At 35.6% G+C, this 19398-nt stretch overlaps 1 pseudogene; it reads left to right on the top strand.

Annotated features, from left to right (window-relative positions):
* Positions 1-2143: 2143 nt before the first annotated feature.
* On the top strand, positions 2144-17786 carry LOC111157732 (annotated as a pseudogene).
* The last annotated feature ends 1612 nt before the right edge of the window (positions 17787-19398 follow it).

Below are 19398 nucleotides of genomic sequence, written 5' to 3'. Positions count from 1 at the left end.
TATATATTTTGTTTCTTGGTTGTTAATTACTGTAGGCCAACTGCATATCTTACTTTTTTCAGTAATGACTTTAATGGAAGCATCCATCATGCTACCAAGATCTCCTAATAAACATAAATTGTAAAAGCTGAATGATGATGTATTGTGTAGCTATATCATAGTTTACCTATTTTCATATCATAAAATAATCAATTAACTTTTTTTAAGTGCTTTATACATAGTATGTCAGTAAACATATTGTCTCTAAATCTTTGTTTTTGATTTTTCTAAGATAAATTAGTAGAAGAAGAGTTACTATGTGGAAGGAAATATACATCTTACCACTGTCAATCTCTATGGAAATATTGATTTTCAAAGCATCAGGTTAATATATGCTTCTACCTGTGATGAATTCAGCTGCTCATTTCACTGCCCTGGCCACTGTCTTTATGACAGCCTAAAATCTTTGCTAATTTGATAGAGGAAAGAGAATATCTTGTTTTAACTTATGACTTTTAAAAAAAAATGAAAACTGAACATTTTCCCACACATTTGCTAATCAATCATTTCTTTTGTGACTGGTCTCTGTTGATTTACTTAAGGGCAAGACTTATTGTTCTCATTAATTTGTATGTACTTATTTTAGATCAGAGATATTAATCCTTTGCCTGCCATTCATTTAATAAATATCATTTTTTTGTCTGTTGTTAAATTTTAGTCATTCATTCTGTGATAAAGGCTTTATTAAAAGAAGGAGCGCTGGTTTATGTGTTACTATCTCTTGTGATTTCCCTTTGGTCTGAAATGCTGGCAGAGCCAGCATCACCTCAGGGTCTCAGTGTCTGGGAGTGGACAGAGGGAAAAAATGTAAAGAAAAAGCAAGGGCAAAAAAAAAAAAAAAAAGCAAGGGCACTTGGTCATTGGAGAGCATCATTATTCTTCTCTCATAGGGTCCTGTTTGTTTGGTCAGCCACAGCCTGAACCACTGCTCTGCTTCCTTCAGTGTGTGTAGCCTTACTGTCAAAGCCCAGCCATACCCTCATGTCTAATTTTCCCAATTTTTTTTTCAGAAAATTTACTTTGCTGGTAAGATGAAGGTCACTTTTACACCCATTCAGTGGTTTTGGTACTGTCAACAAATATTCATGGAACTTACACAATGAAAAGTTTAGCCTTGGAGGATTCATTTTAAGGTGAACCCGAACCAAGAATACATTGTGCCTAAAGTTCACAACTATCCATTAGGATGTGAAAGGTAACATACTGACAACAACCCAGCTTAGATGGACTGACTGTCCTGTGACAACAGACCAGCACATGACATGATTGTTGGGGCAGAGAAAGAAAATATTAGAACTTCTAATTATATTTATTATAGATCTTGTAAAGTTTTTATTATTTATTCACTTTGTAATACATACACTTAGTAAACAAATAAACATAAATTGGAGGAATATACTGATTTTTTTTTAATGGCAGGGGTGCACAAAAATGCCTTGGAAATGACTGTAAGAGATAACTAGAAAGTATAACTGTTCGTGAAAGGGACACAAAAGAAAAGACTAAAAATGAAGAGAAACACTGAATAAGGTTTCATTCATATGTATTAGCTCCCCATCACAGAGCTGAATGGCATCCAAAAGTTATTTTTTATAAGATGAGTTTTCACTTCTTTTGAGAGTATTTGAATAAAATCTGATTGCACTAAGGAAATTTACTCAGGCAGGAGGTCCAACCTCTGCCAGTGGTAAACTAGAAGTAATTTTATATTAAAAAGAAAAACAAAAACAGAAACACAAAAAAGCTATGAGCCCAAATGGAATGATGTTATTTTAAATCAGTTAAACTAAGTTTTATTTCTAAGAGATGTTCTGCTTAGCAATTAAGGAAGACAGATAAAGGCACTGTTAGGGTTCATGGGATAGGAGTTTCTGATATATTATATTATATGTAATATATTCCATTTTTGAGTTACCTTTTTTAAAATATGCTTTATGACTATTTGCTTTGCATAATTTTAACATCAGCATATAACCAGATATCTGGCATCTCCACTATTTCCTCTTCCAGGTGTGTCTTAATTGGGCAAAAACTAGGGAAATGGTAGATGTGACTGCTAGCAGTCAACAGCTTTCGTAATGTTTGCCCAGGTTGCAATGACCCCATGATGGAACCCTCCTGTCCTATTGAGGCTGGGCCCCTGAGAAATCTGGGAAAGAGAACTCCACACTTCCGGGACAACTTTTATTGTACTTATGGTACTGACCACAATGTGGTGGGTCAAATCTCCATGAAGATTTGGGAGCAGAGGAAACTGATGGCAGAAGGTAAAAAAAGGAAAGAAAAACAGACAAGGTGAGTGGAGAGGAAGGATTATGAATTTTCTGGAGATTCTTATTTTCAGGAACAATCAATGTCTTCTTTCCTTGAAGTCTGAGAATTCTCTTGAATTGCTCTGCAATTCCTTGAATCATTATGTCCTTGTGATACATTTTTCCTTCTGTTTTTTGAAAGTTATCTGCAATTGGTTTCAAATACCAGGAGCCACAGAGCTAACACACATATTACATGTTGGCCTTCACAACTTCAGCGTGTGGAACAATATGCTGGCAGATGGAAGGCTGTTCGCTCTCCCATCAGAAGGCATTCTCAATACCCAAGCACAGCTCTGCTCTGCTTAATTCAGCAGGCACAATTTCCCTACAGGATCCTTCACATATGTTGGTAGTTTCTGTGGCTGACCCACTACAGTTGCTGAAGTGGCCAAGGACATTAGCTTTATCCTTCTGACAGTTGTTTTTTTCAATATGTTGCATGGCCAGAAAGGAATTTTCTGCAATTAATCAATTTTGTTACTTTAAGTATGTCTGTGGTTCTGTGGGAGTATTTTTCCAATGAAGCCATGGACTCCTGGGAGCTTTTGTCTGCAGAAGTAGAAGAGTATGAGGAGGCCAGGCTTAAAGACTGTAAGGGATGTCTTCTTTAACAGCCTCAGCCTCAGAGGAGACAACGAGAGTTCCCTTCTGAGGAGCTACAAAGTTCCTTATGGGCAAATAGGAGCTCAACTTAGGTGTCACTAGAATAAACAGAAAATTACTTTGCAGTCAAAATGGTGAGGTCTGAATGTACTAGTTACGTGTCCTAAAGTAAGAGATTCTGCTTAACTCATCAACAGACAGCTGCTCACATAATTTGATTTGAAGGTTACTGCAAGGTTTCTCTTTCCAAAAAATAATTCCCTCACAGAGTATATCACCCACTCCTACAGGAAATTCCAACCTTCTTTGATCAGACAATTTAGGGAGAGCCAGGAATTGTCCCCAGAAGGTTAAACTGCAGATGTTATCTAGGAGTAAAGGAGAATCCTGTGGGTTCTATTGATCTCTCATTGTACAATGGCAAGCATTGGCTTATTATTAGACCAACAAACTGTTCCCTAGGAAACCAGGAAAGTGGTGGGGGTGAGAGGTAAGTGCAGGTGAGCAGTAAAGTTAGAGGATGTTATCAAATAACCTGAGGTAGACATGGATCCTTAGAGCTGAACATGGAAGGTTGGCATAAGAAGAGCCAACACAATGACCCCATTGTGGTTGGGATACTAGAGAGATTATAAAAGAGACCAAGGGCAGTGTGAAGAAATGTCCTGGATGATGATACAAAAACAGAATGTCTCAGGGACCTCAAAGGTTTACCTTGCTCTCTTGTTGATCAGAACAACAAGCTATTTGAAGAATTTGCATTAATACCTGGAACTATTCTCCTGAGTTCCTCAAATATCCACTATATTTGTGAGAAAGTAAGAATCAGTTATAAATGACTACTTCTGTTCTTCTGCCCTTTTTAAAGAAAAGTATTACCTTCCTCTTACATGAAGAGGATTCGTGGTGGCTATGTACACTTCGCTACAGCAGAACTGGATGGGGACGGATGTACACCCACACTAATTCACTGTTGCCCTGAAGTTTTAAACCTGATAGTGGTGAAATTGGTGTGTCTTTAGACTAAGGTTGCCAGATTTAGCAAATAAAAATATGGGGCATCCAGTTGAATTTGAATTTCAAAGTCAAATTGAAATTTAACTATATTTATTCTGTATTTTATCTGGCAACTCTACTTTGGAATGATGGGAAGTGTCTTTTTCATACATGTACTCTTTATATTTATATAGAAAGCAACTAAAACTGGGAACTGAATATTCAGTTTGAATCACAAAACAATTACTGGGTAGGCACTTCCATTTTGTGAACTATTGTGCTAGGCTGTGGGGAAATCAAACATGATTAAAATACCATCACTCTTTCTTCCATGTTTACTACCTAAAGGGAAAAGCGTTTGTGTAAATAACCATCAATAATACAAGGCAGAAGGATATGTGCCAAATAGATTGTGTATTAAGACTACAGAAGGAAAAAAAAAAAAGACTACAGAAGGAGTGATTAAGTTTGATGGAAAGAATCTGGATAGAACTTCAAAGAATATGCAGCATCTCTGTCAACAGAGAATGGAGAAATGGTGTTCCAGGCTCTGGGAACAGTAAACATGAGCAAAATATGGGAGGGATAAATGCTCATGGTCCATGTTTGAGAAGCAGTGAGTAGACTAGTAGCAGGGGCACGGAATGTACAGAGAAATGAGGTGGAGTTGATGCTGAAAATGCTAGGTTAGGGCTGAGTGGAGGATAGTCTCAGATGTTATGCTAATTGTTAAGACTTACTTTCATGGGCAAAGGTATGGAGGTGGAGGAAGAGCTAAAGGGTTCTGGGGTTTTTTTTGTTTTGTTTTTTTCTTTCTTTCCTTTCTTTCTTTCTTTTCTTTTCTTTTTTTTTTTTTGGAGCTTAAATTGTTCTGAGATGAGAAGAGCATAAATCCACCCTGTGATTAGGATGACACATCTGTAGCAACGTAATGATGGATGGGTGAGGCAAGAGTTCAGAGGCAGGGAGTTTTAGCTTAGGAGGATGATGGCAATTATGGGCAAATGGGGAATTATACTCATGATTTTAGGAAAAATTAGCCACTTTCTCTTTAATGTACTGAAAAGCTTACTTTCTGTGTTGAAGTGAAGTAAGAGCCCCTTTAATGCCCCTTCTGTTGTTGATCTTGGCCTCTGACATCCTATGGGGCCCAGACCTGCCATTTTCCTCCCCATAGTTAGCAGTTCTGTATCCCCCTGCATATCTAAGTGGTACATAGAACAATTCTTGGGATAACAAATATCCCTAAACTTCTCTGGACTGAAAACTTGGGACTCACCACTCTGATCCTAATATAAAGGGAAGTGCTTATGCTGCTTACAGGGATTGGGAAAAGCATGAATTAAATTACTTATCAAGAATTTCTTCCCTCCATAGATTTGTAATTTCATGTTCTTTATGGAAAAGATAATTTTATTTTTACTATTAAGCATGTATCTTCATTTAGATGCTTAATTCTCTTAGTTTGAATTTCTCCAATGACCACCTTTATTTATATCTGTAATAAGAGATAAAACAAATCAATACCCATAATGGTAACTAAAAGTCATTAACTATTATTAAACACTTCATATTTTCTAGTCACTGCATTAATTTATATGAATTATCTCATTTAACCTACTCACTATCCTATGAATGGATAAATATGTTATTAAGAGATAATATATAGGAAGAACAATGAAAATATCATGGGAATTATTAAAATTCTAAAAGGTATCTCAAAGACATGCAAATTATTTTTAAAAAATGTCATTTTTACTTATTAACTTGCTACATATTAAGAAGAAATAACTTCAAGTGCTGGTTTCAATATAGTTTCATGTACTACCACTAGGATGAAAACTGGTAAGACTTTTCTGGAAGACCAATTTTTGGTAAGTGAAATTTCCATGCCCCATGATCCAGAAATTATATGTGAGGAAATTTGTGCCAGATAAATAATTAGAAAGGTATAAAAGATTATGGTATAAGTATGTTCACTACAATATTATTATTGGAAAATGAAAAAGACCTAAATACTTAAGAATAAGAGATTTGTGAATTATGCTTTAATTGCTGCTACAAGGGTAATTGGTTAGGAGGATGGAAGATGACTTTTTGTTCATTCTTTAAATTTCTTTGAGAAAGGTATTAAAGCAGTTTAAAAGTGCTCTCCATGTTATTAAGACACTATATGATAATACAAATAGTATTTTAAAAGAAATTATTTAAACTTCCTTTCTTATTTTTCTTTATACTCTACTATCCATACAGTGGAAGAATAAACATGGCTTAAAAGTTTACAGTTAGGGGTGCCTGGGTGGCTCAATGGGTTAAAGTCTCTGCCTTCAGCTCAGGTCATGATCCCAGGGTCCTGGGATGGAGCCCCGCATAGGGCTCTCTGCTCAGTGGGGGGCCTGCTTCCTCCTCTCTCTCTGCCTGCCTCTCTGTCTATTTGTGATCTCTGTCTGTCAAATAAATAAATAAAATCTTTTAAAAAAAAGTTTACAGTTAATTTTTGTGTCTTTTTTAGTATATGTGCTGCCGAAGCAAGCACAGTTTTTGTGTCTTTTTAATTAACAATCAGTATTCTTAAAACCATAAATTTTAGGAATTATTATACCATAATGGATACTTATATAATTCAGCCCATCAGATCAGTCTTGTCATATTGTCAAAGATTTTTTTTCTTTCAGTCTTTTCACATACACTGGATTCAGGCTGTAATGAGCCAGTTTTGCTTTTTTTTTTCTTTAAAATTTATTCTTGAATGAGAAAAAAGAAACGATGTGAGTACCTAGCCAACCTACTGAACTCCTTTTTTCCCTGTTTAAATAAAATACTAAAAAAGAAAAAAAAATATCTTGAACTCTATGGCTGTTTTAATTTGCTGCTGCTAATTCTTTAGATGTAATTTTTTTCCTCAACACATAAACTTGCTTTTATTTTGTCTTTTTGAGTCTAGTGGGCTCTCTGTCTAAATTTTTCTATCCACCTGACAGTCAAAAGAACTCCTGGTTTCTGTAAGGATTAAGTCAGGAAGCAGTTTTTAACGACAACAAATTGAAACGTTTGCACAAGGAAGTGTTGCTTTTATAAGTGATGGGAAACTTCAAATTTGATTACAAGCAACCTTTGGCTTCCTATCTGTTCAACAATAGGCTATGTTGTTAAGGGCAATTTCCATGCACAGCATGTGGGTCCCATTTTTTCATCCTTAGACATGGTTGTTTACTGTTCAGCACTGTTTATGCATTTTAATCAGGCTTTTTCAGTCTCCCTTAATAAATCACTACAAAGCAAATGTACCAAAACAAGAACTATTATGCAGTATTGGTTGCCCTTACACAATATTTGCTGCCCTCGAGTTTCACTCAGTACCCAAATTTAAAAAATAATGACAACAAGAACAAAATCCATAGCTAAGAGTATTTTATTTAGAATTGCAACCTTTCTGGCTAAAGACCCTCTTTGAGCTCCGTTCTTTAACAGTAGGAGCCTGACTTTAAAATTCAGTTCAAGCAAGAATGACTTAACAATTGGAAACTGCCATCAGTCCTTGGGACTGAAAATCTTTTTGATGGGATGAAGCTGACAGCCTAGTTCCTGCCTGGCAGGCATTCACATGGAATGAGCCTGTATTAGTGCAGATAAATGTTTAGACATTCAGGTATCTTGCTGTCTGAGAAGAGTATTACTGGTTAAGGCAATGGTAAGCAGAAGAAAAAGGAGTTCTCAGGCATTCATGCCTGAGTGAGGAAAGACAATGACTCGTTAGCATCATCTGGCAAGCGAGCAAAAGACAGTCTGACCTATCTCTCTTCCCTCCTTAAAGCTAAACTTTCATTTGGTTTTGAATAAACCAAGGAAAAAAAGTATGTTATTTTTCCTCCGAGAATTTGTTGTTGTTGTTGTTGAATTAAATGGATTTTTTTAACTTTGGTTTCTAGCATCAAAGGCAGATTATTATAAGCTGTAGTATTTTTAAAGCACAGGCCAGAGGTAAGAATGCCCTGAAAGAAAAAGAAGGCTAGGGACATTGTACAATACAGATTTGCATTTTAAAACATGATAGCACTTAGAATTTAGATCCATCGATCAAGAGTGACATATTTTAGAGGAGTCACTGGAAAATTAACAGTATAAATATGTATGCTGATTTGAGGTTCAGGAGGAGTTTATTAAATATGAGAATCTTTGGAAAATATTTTAAGTGAGTAGATAGTCTCCAAAGCAAATAATTATTTGGTAAGATTTATATTAACCTGCTTTGCACAACACCCTGTGTTACCCTTTGACTTCACTGTATAAAATCCTCTGGACTCCCCTGGAATTCAGCACAGGCAGGTGCCATGCAGAATTCCTCACATACCTGACCAGCCAAGGTGCTATTCTGCACGTGGCCCAGAGAAAATATTTCATGCATGAGAAATTAAATTGTCATGTGTTTAATTAAGAGGTAGATACAGGTGTTTGAGGATCTTTTCTAAAAGCACTCATCTTTTCTAAAAGCATTCAAAAGGTGACATGCATACCTTTAAAGGTGTTCTGGTTTTCATTCTTGCACAGGACAAAAATATCGCATCTGAAAAATAGGAGATTGGCATTTAATTTACAACTTTTCTGAACTGTATTGAGCTGCCCAGAAAGTCACTCTTCACCTATTTTTGCGTATAGATTTTTATCCCTTTTTTTGCCCAAACTTTTTTTTCTCAAGCCTTGATTTCTTTCCTCATGATGCCCTCCTTGCTATTGGTTGCATTAGGGATAAATAACCCATAAAATATTACATTTTCACAATTTAATTTAGTCTTTCTCATAAATTCACTACAATTCTCTATTTCTCAGTCCACAGTCCTTTGAGGTAGAGGCTATCCATGAACTCCTCAGTACTCTCCTCAGTAATATTGATTCATCCGTTTCTCTTTCATGAATGAACACACATTTTGCACAGATAATGGACTACATTTCTCAGCCTTCCCAGGGTTTGGTGTGCTGATATGACTGTGGTCTAACCAATAAATTGTAAACAAAAGTATTGTGTGGGTCCTCTAGGAAATCTGCCTGGAATACAGATATGATGCTGGAGCTCTAGCAGCTATATGGACTTTGGGGATTGGAACCACATCCTATAAGTAGGAGAGCTATGAACTGGAAGGATCCTGAGTCTTCAGTAACTTTGTGGAGATGTCATTCTAGTCCTGAGCCATGTTAGATTTCTCTGTTATACACAATTGAAATAATTGTAATGGGTACACCCTGTCTCAATTATGGGGAAAAGTTAAGGCAGGGAAAAAGGATAGTTTGATATGATTAGCAGAAACTTAAACTATTAAAAAAAAAATCACAAGAAGAAAAAAGAGAGACAGCTTAACCCAACTGGAATTTTTATACACAGCAATTTTCTTTTTAGATATGTGTTTCTGATAGCTAAGTATCTATTTTAATCTGTAAATATTTATGATTTGGATAAATTCTCCCTATGGCCTATGATAAAATCATAGATTTGATTGGAAAATATATGGGATTATTAGCATCAAAACTTTAAACCAAATGCTGCTGGACATTAGGGAAACATGTTACGGATTGGTGTTTATATCTGGTTTGGTTAGTACAAAGCATTTCTTTTAAGTTTTCTTTGCCTTAATAGTTTGGTTATGAACTGTTCATGCTAAGAAAGAAATATTTCTCAAATATCATAATAATCAGAATATTATTATTATCATTTATTATTGTTGCCAACACTTACTAAGCACTTATGACATGTGAGCCCTTTGCTAAATACTTTACTTATATTAGTTTTATTTAATTCTTTCACCTGTAAGATAGAAATGTAATTATTATTCTCACTTTCCAGTTGAGATCAAAGCTAGAGAGTATATCAGTGGCTTTAGAAAATGGAAGATAAGACAATTTAGACTTATCATAGGCAACTAGAAAAGTCAAAGGGGAACCCCTAAAAAAGTTTGCTTGAAGGTACTGGACTGCTGATGAGTTAGTGTAGCCCTCAAACCAGAAGATTACAAAAATAAAGAAATGTGAGCTTAGTATTTGAGGAAAGGGTACATAGGAAGAGGGGAACATTTTCTCTGCTGGAACTTGAAGGTTTTCAAAAGATGGCTGAGTGGGGCACTTTAGATTTATAGAGTGAGGGCCACAAAACTTGGAGTCCAGGACCTTTTGGAGTTGGGAGCTCAAGTAAACACTTTGGCTTGGGACCCTGAAGGGCTAAATTTTACTATTAAAGGTGAACTACATATAATTTAGCTCACATATCGAAGTGCCCTAGAAAATCTCAATTCTTAAAATTAAATAAGGGTATTCTGAATTCATAATATCCCCAGGTACCTGACAAAATAAAATGAAAAATCCTCTCTAGAGAAAGACAACATTATCCTAGGGCTGAAATGATTTCACGAATTTCTATATATAATATGTGGTCAGTCAATAACATAGCATATCAGGAGACTAGTTAGTATAAAGACAATCAGTAGAAACAACAGACTATAAAAACAGAACCCGAAGACCACTGGATATTAAATTAATAAAATGCTGGTTTAAAATATCTTGGATGCCAAGTTCAAGGAGATAAAAAATAAAGTAAATTTGGTTGATAGCTAGAAACTACAGAAAATGACATGACACAATTGACTTCTCCAAAAAAATCCTTGTCAGAGTATAAATCTTATAATCTTAATAAAAGTTAAGAAATTAGTGGGTGGATTAACAGAAAATTAAATACAAATGAAGAAAGAATTAGTGAATTGAGAGAGCTTGGAACAAAATATTTAAAATTCAGATGGAGATATAAAACAAAATGTGATAAGAAAGAGAAAGATGAAAAACACAGAGGAAAGAATGTAAGAGTCTAACCTACATTTAATTAGAATGCCAGGAAGACTTAATAGAGAAATGGAAAGAATCAATTTTCAAAGAGATGAAGGATGCCTTTTTTTTTTTAATTGCTGAAAGACAACAAATCATAGGTTTAAGAAACTATGTAAATGGATTCAGGATTAATATGATATCCACATCTGAATACATCATAGTAAAACTGAAGAACAACTAAGAAGAGGAAAAACATTCAGGAAAAAAAGAGATTACATTAAAGAAATAGGTCTGAGAGCTGCTGTGTCAATAGAAACAATGAAAGCCAAAGACTATAGTATGAAATATCAGGTGCACCAATCTAGAATTATTTACCTAATCAAAATATCCTTCCAGAGTAAACAAAAATGGAGAGAATTTATTTTCAGAACATCCAAAGTAAATGAAACCTGAAACATATTTTTTAGGAAGAAGGAAAATGATACCAAATAGAAATTCAGAGAATAAGAATGGAAAGATGAATAGTAAAAATTTGGGTAAATATAAATCAATAAAACAATAATTATTATGACTTATGCAGGTTTTTAAAAAAGGATTTGTTTATTTTAGAGAGAAGGAGTGTGTGTGCACATAAGCAGAGGGAGGGGAAGAGGAAGAGGTGGAAGGAGAATTCCCAACTCAACTCCCTACTGAGTACAGAGACTGATGTGGGGATCCAATCCTATAACACTGAGATCATGACCTGAGTGGAAATCAAGAGTCAGAGGCCCAACAAGATGAGCTACCCAGACACCCTGACTTACGTAGTTAAAAAAATATCGAGGACTTGAAATATATGACAATAGCATATAAGTTGGGAAGAGAGTTAACAGCATAAATGTATTCCAAGGTCTTTTCATTGCCTCAGAAGAGAGTAAAAGCATCAACTAAGATTACTTTGATAAATAAAGTCTACATATGGAAATCTCACTAAAGAATAATAAAAGAGCATATAACTAATTTCCAAGATGACTGAGGAAAAAAATATGAAATAGAAAAATAATTGATCTAAAAGAAGGGAAGAGGGGCGCCTGGGTGGCTCAGTGGGTTAAAAGAAGGGAAGAAAGGAGAAAAAAAAGGAACATAAAATACATGAGACAAAAAACTGATTAAAATGATGTATTTTAAATCAAGTAAATCAATATTTACATTAAATATTAATAGATTAAATATTCCAATTAAAAATCAGAGTATCAGACTGGATTAAAATCTCTAAATTTATATGTTTATAAGAGATACACACAGAGCATGTATGCTATATATTCAGAAAAGCTGAAGGTAAAAGGATGGAAAAGGCTCATTTTGCAGGTAGCTAAAATAATTTTAACTGTGTATAGATTTAATAATGTTACTTAAGAAAGAATGAAATTGACAGAACTACAAGGAAAGAAATACAAAGCCACAATTATACTGAGTAACTGTTATGAAAAGGCAAACCAAACATAAAAAACACAAGGATACAGAAGATTTAAACAGCACAACATAACAATTTAGACATTATGGAAATGTAAAGATATAAGAACCTTAGAAAATATGCAGCCTTAAATGCAAACACTTGGAAAAAAATCTGAAATCAAATATCTAAGCAGCTCAAGAGGTTAAAAGAATAGCAAAATTAACCTTAAGAAAGTAAATAGTGGAAAATAATGAATATAAAAGCAGAAATTAATATAATAAAAAGAGATTAAGAGAAAAAATATGCAAGACAGAAACAATACATTAAGAGTCAAAAAACACTGCATTTTTATAAACCATGGAGATACTAAAGAAGGTAGTAAAATAAGGTTATAAGTGATTTTACACCAATATATTAAAAAAATTATTGAAATACATTCTTGGAAAAACATATTTGGTCCAATATTGATATAAAAAGAAAGAGAAAATCTCAATATTCTTACAGTTATTTAAAAAAAATTGTAATTAAATATTTTCTTACAAAGAAATCTCCATGCTCATATGGTTTAACTATCAAGTTCTAAAATATATTTAAAGAAGAAATAATCCTCCTCTTACAAACACACCTCTTCCAGAAAATTGAAAAAGACATTTGCAAAATCGTTTTATCAATCCCGCATATCTTCAGTCCAAAATCTGACAAGGGCATCTGAGAAAGGAAAATTAAAGGTCAATCTTATTTAAAACATGAGGGAACATAGCAAGCCAAATTCAACAATATCCAAAATGGTAACAGATTAATTACATCACAAACAAATTGGGGTCCTAGGAATTCTAGGTTAGATACAATTTCCAAATAAATTATGTCACATTAACAAAATAAAGGAGAAAAATCATATGATAATTTCAATAAATGCAGACAAACTCAACCTCCATGATAATTTAAACAACACTAGTAATAAACTAGAAATGATTTACTGGTAAAAAGTTTCTAAAAAAGGGGCGCCTGGGTGGCTCAGTGGGTTAAAGCCTCTGCCTTCGGCTCAGGTCATGATCTCAGGGTCCTGGGATTGAGCCCCGCATCGGGCTCTCTGCTCAGCGGGAAGCCTGCTTCCTCCTCTCTCTGCCTGCCTCTCTGCCTACTTGTGATCTCTCTCTGTCAAATAAATAAATAAAATCTTTAAAAAAAAAAAGTTTCTAAAAAAACTTATAAATGTCATCATGCATAGTGGTGCAGTGCTGAAAACTTTCTCTTGAAATAAAAAACAAGAGCAGGTTATCTGCTTTCATTGTATCTATCCCACATTGAATTGGAGAGTATATTAAGATACTTTTATGAGCAAGTAACAGAATATACAATTAGATATGGATTAAATAATGAAATTTTCCTGTCTAACATAACAGGATCTCTGATAAAAACACCCTGGATTTTCCCAGTGGCTTAGGGATGTCATCAAGGATCCGAGCTCTTTCTGCTTTGTCCCTCTCAGGTTGGCTCTTGGGCTTGTCTTTTCATAGTTCACAAATTGGCTGCCACAGAGAAACAGAACAATATTTGCCAAAAAAGAATTGCATTGCCTCCCATTCTCTATTTAAAATGAAGGAAAACCTGTCCTAGAATATTTCTGGCAGACTTTCTTCACATCCCATTGGACAGGATTGGATCACAGGCCAATATCTAACTTCAAGGGTAGCCAGGAGAATAGTTGGTATTCTAGACTTCTGTAGGGGTGTGAAGGCCCTGTCAAGAGAAAAAGGCAGAGGAGAATAGGTAGAGAATGTTTTCATTTAAGGAACAATAGTTTCTGCCATAGACAGGTTAAATAACTCACTCAAGGTCATATTTCTTTTAAATGGTAAAGCTAGGATTTGAACCCAGGCAGCCTGACTCCAGAGACCACACTGAATGGCCATACAGTCTCAACTTGTGTACGACTTTAAAAGCAATGAATTTTAACTGTAACTTAATTCTTACCCCAGAACCTATAAAATAACCTGGGTACACTGACTCTTAGTGCCACCCTCAAAGTCTTTGTTATACTCTATTACAGTATTCATAGGAATTAGTTGACAAGTTTTGAGAACCTTAAGTAAGCTAAAATTCATCTGTTTTCCAGAGAAAAACCTTAATTTCACATAGAATTCTTTAGAAATAATTATTTATAACATTTGGGAATTTGAAAATCAATCTATTATGTGTGTTTGAAAGAATGTGAGAACAGCTCATCAACTTTGAAAAGAAGTAATATGCATACAAATCACATAAAAGGTTTATAATAAGAAGATTAAGTATCACTAGGCAGAAAAAGAAACATGAAATACAAGGGCACATTTAAAAATAAAATGGGTACATCTTAAAATAAATCTTTTCAGCAAAGTTAAAACAGTAAAATATGCTTATGTAGGGAAAAAGTTGTAAAACTGTGAAATCATATTTTCACTTCACAGTACATTTAATATTATATGCATACTATTACATTATAACAGAATAATTATACCTATTTATCACCTATTGTAATAAAAGGAGATATAATTGATTTAAAATGTCCTTAAGTAGTTTTAATTATATAAACAAAAATTAGCTTTTATAAGCATGTGTGTGTGGGGGTGAGTGTGTGTTTAGAATTGGTAAACAAAGTAACTTTGTGAAATTAACTTACCCTTGGCTCTAATCGTTACTATCAGATCAGAGTCTTGTGAGTTCCATATTCTGTGATTGTATTTTTATATATAAAAAAAGAGAGCATGTAATGCTATTTTTTTTTCCAGTTTCCAGCCCAACCTGGACTATATTTTATTTTCACTTTTTATGTGGGTACATTTATGGTTCACAAGTCAAAAATGACCATTCACAGTCCTATGCTGTCTATCCCCAAAAGACATTGGCCAGGCTTGTCTAGGATGAGGGAAATTGAGGTCAAGGCAGCAGGACCACCTGTATTTGGATGTTTTGTGGGTAATCTACTACCATCATGGGGATAGTGCTGGAGACTGGAGGCCTCAGAGTGAATAAAGGGGAGAATTCAATCAATTACATTTCTATTGCCCTTTGACAACAGTTCTAGGTACTCTGGAAATTACAAGCCACCCCATATTTGCAGTTCAAGAGCTCATAATCTATGGGGGAGAAGTAATTATACATAAATAAATAGATAACTGGCAGATTATATTAGGCAATTATAGAAGCATATGGAGAGATGAATCCTCACTGGGTAAGAATATGGGCAAGTTTCAGGGCACCTGGAAGACTCAGTTGGTTAAGCTTCTACCTTCAGCTCAAGTCATGATCCCAGGATCCTGGGATGGAGCCCCACGTCAGGATCCCTGCCCAACTTCCCGGTTTGTAGACATTCTCTCATTACACATGGCTGAGAGAAAAACCATCTCTCTTGAGTCTCTTTTCAGTTACACTTATGCCATTCATGAGGACAGCACTCTTAAGACCTGATTACCTCTCAAAGGCCCCGTCACCTGACACCACCCCATATGAATTTGGGGAGAGGACACATTCAGTCCATAACACCCCTAATAGCAAGCATGCAACTCTTTATAGAGTACCACACCTCCTATATTTTAACTCAGTTCCTCAAACACTCTGAATTTAACAATTCTTTGATTCCATGGGGGTTTTGAATTCATTGATCCATAAGTGGAGGCCTGTATCTTCCTCTCCCCTTCATCCATATTACCTAACATCCCACACCCTCCCTTCTGGCAACATTGAGTTTATTTTCTATACTTAGAGTTCTGGTTCGGCTTTTTGTTTATTCATTCTTAGATTCTATTTATATGTGGAGTCATATGGTATTTTTCTTTTTCCGTCTGACCTATCTCTCTTAGTATAATACCCTCTGGGTCCATCCATATTGTCTCTAATGGCACAATCTCGTCCTTTCTTATGGCTGTATACTATTCCATTGTGTATACACACATATATGTACCACATTTTCCTTATCTATTCATTTGCTGATGGACACTTAGGTTGCTTCCATATCCTGCTTATCGTAAATAATGCAATAAACACAGGGGTGCATGTATCTTTTCAAATTAGTGTTTTCTTCTTCTTCTTTTTTTTTTTTTTGTTAAATACCCAGTAGTGGTCCAGTTTCATTTTTTACATGTAGCTTTCCAGTTTTCCCAGCATCATTTGTTGAAAACACTGTTTTTTCTCTATTGTATATTTTTGCTTCTTTTGTCATTAATTAATTAACCATGTAATCATGGGTTTATTTCTAGGGTCTCTATTCTGTTTTATTGATGGTCTGTGTCCATTTTTGTGCCAATACCATACTGTTTTTATTACTAAAGCTTTGTAGTATATCTTGAAATCTGGTATTGTGATACCTCCAGCTTTGTTCTTTTTTCTCAAAATTGCTTTGCCTATGTAGGGTCTTCTGTGGTTCAATATAAATTTTAGTATTATTTGTTCTAGTTTTGTGAAAGATGCTGTTTGTGTTATGATAAGAACTGCAGTGACTGTAGATTGTTTTGGTTAATAAGGACATTTTGACAATAATAACTTTAATAATCCAAAAGCATGAACTATATCTCCATTTGTTTGTATCATCTTCAATTTCTTTCATCAGTGTTTTATAGTTTTTGAAGTACAGGTCTTTTACCTCTTTGATTAACTTTACTCCTAGGTGTTTTAACCTTTTTGGCGCAATTGTAAATGGAGCTTTTTGTCACTTTGCTTAGTGTACTGAAACACTACTGGGGCCCACGTATCTGCGACCCTAGCTGAGAGTTGGAGGATCTCAGTCTGGCGACTTGGTGCGGCCCCCTGGGCTCAGGCATGAGATGTCCTTCCATGCGGGACTTTGATGAGAGAAGTTTTGATGGCCAAGGCTGCAGAGAAAAGTGAAGAAAGGCAAAGAGTGAGGGTCGCCCCCAGGAAACGTCATCAGAACACACTGGAAGCGGCCTGATACTGAAGAGTGTGGTCCATCATGCATTTTCTCAGAAAATGGCCAGAGTTTGATGCTCATCTTCCGGGAGCTCAGCAGGTGGAGGCCTCCGTGAGAGCCTTCCTGAAGCACAACATGCCCCACATGAGCCAGCAAACCTGCGAGGACTAACTGCAACGCAAGACTGTGGTCTTGGAGTACTCCACTCACCGGAAGAGAAAAGAGAAGGGGAAAAAAAAAAATCCAAAGACCTTTCTGCCAGGCAGAGGAGGGAGCTGCACCTTTTTGACATTGAGCCAGAGCAGCAGAGATACGGTCTTCTCTCCCTCTAAGAGAACTCTGGAAACAGTACCACCAGGACCTGTGCAGTGGTCTCAACCCAGACACGCAGCCACAGATGATTCAGGCAAGCTCTTAAAGGCAGATCTTCACGGGGCTCTTGTTTCAGTCACAAAATCCAAATACTCTTCCTATGTGGGTATTACAGGAATCCTTCTACAGGAAACAAAAGCATGTTTTCAAAATCCTCACCAAAGACCGCCTGAAGGTTATTCCCAAGCTAAACTGTGTGTACACAATGGACATCGATAGCTTCATTTCCAACATTTATGGAAGCAAATTCCAGCTTCTGTCAAGTTAGCGATCTGCCAAGAAATTCAAAGCAAAGGGAACAGTTGATCTGTGAGCTCTTTGCTGTGGAGATGATTGTTTGTGACCCCAAGGACTGGGCGCAACTTAGTGCCTGTCTCTCAGCCAAGAGATGGCCAGGCTGGTTCTGGTTCTAGACCACCCCTGACCCATTAACAACAGAGTTAAGAACAGTTCATCATCCAGGAAGAAATGTGTGGTACTGATCAAATAAGTCAGGGAATGGAGGGATGTATATGTTTCTAGGTTATGACGAGTGTGTATTGCTCCCATGAGAGAAAAGCATTGTAGGATCAGCACAGATGGACCTGACTGGTGGCATTATTAGGTTCTTATCTCTTTTTCATCCTTTTCTGTGTCTCCTGAGTGTTCTGTTAATGAATCCGTTGTTTATGCAATAAAAAAACACACATGTAGGCACACACAAAAAAAACCTTCTAATTTCTGGGTGTCAATTTTGTAAACTGCTACTTAATTTATTATTTCTAGTAGTTTTTTGGTAAAGTTTCAGGACTTTTTAATGTATAGTATCATGCTATCTGTAAATAGTAGCAGTTTAACCTTTTATCAGTATGGACACATGTTACTTCTTTTTCTTGTCTAACTGCTATAGCTAGAACTTCCAGTATTTTGTTGAATACAAATGGTGGGAGTGGACATCATTGTCTTGTCCTTGACCTTAGGGGAAAAGCTCTCAGTTTTTCACTACTGAGTTTGGTGTTAGCTGTGGACTTTTCGTATATGCCTTTATTACGTCAAAGAATGTTCCATCTAACCCCACTTTGTTGAGAGTTTTTATCATGACTGAATGTTGAATGTTGTTAAATGGGTTTTCTGCATCTATTGTAATGATCATATGATTCTTATTGTTTGTTTGTTGATGTAATATATGACATTGATTTGCAAATATTGAACCATTCTTGCATCCCTGGAATAAATCCCACTGGTTGTGGTGAATGATCTTTTTAATATTTTGTTGTATGTACTTTGCTAATATTTGAGGATCTTTCTATCTATGTTCATGAGATATTGGCCTATAGTTCTCTTTTTTGTTGTTGTGTATTTGCAGAAGGTGCTACTTTAGGTAACTATCTTTTAACCCCACCACAATGTCCCTCACTCTATAAAAGCTGAGGATTAAGGTCCAAACTGTGGAGAATAGCTGCAGAGTGACATGGACTATCATCCATCCAACCCTCATCAGTGAGTTACCCTGAATAAAACTCTGTATCTATGGTATGAGGTGGCTTTCTTCATTTTTTGGCCTTAAAGTACCTTTTCAGTCTGGCGGATACTTTATTGTCCCTTATCCTCCTAATATTTTCCCGCTGAAAAATCTGCTAACCAGTTTATATCTGTTCTCATAGTCTTTGCCATTCTGCCTGTTCAAAGATTAATTTTCCATTTCCCTATATAAAGCCGACTAAACTGGTTGTACATGGACCCAAGTAACCCAATTGTGCAGATGAAGATTTTCTCACCTACTCTGGGACTTACCTCCTAACAATTATCCCTTCTTTCTCCTGAAATATCACATTTTCCTTTATAATAGATTACTTTTCAGTCTATGAGCATGTTATAATAGCTTCTTTAGAAAACAAAAACCCTCACACAACCCTGTTCAGATAATATTCTATTACTCTGCTCCC

This window comes from Enhydra lutris, unplaced genomic scaffold (assembly GCF_002288905.1).
Source record: "Enhydra lutris kenyoni isolate GAN:26980312 unplaced genomic scaffold, ASM228890v2 scaffoldscaffold56, whole genome shotgun sequence".
NCBI lineage: Eukaryota > Metazoa > Chordata > Mammalia > Carnivora > Mustelidae > Enhydra > Enhydra lutris.
This window is presented reverse-complemented; position numbering and strand designations above follow the sequence as displayed.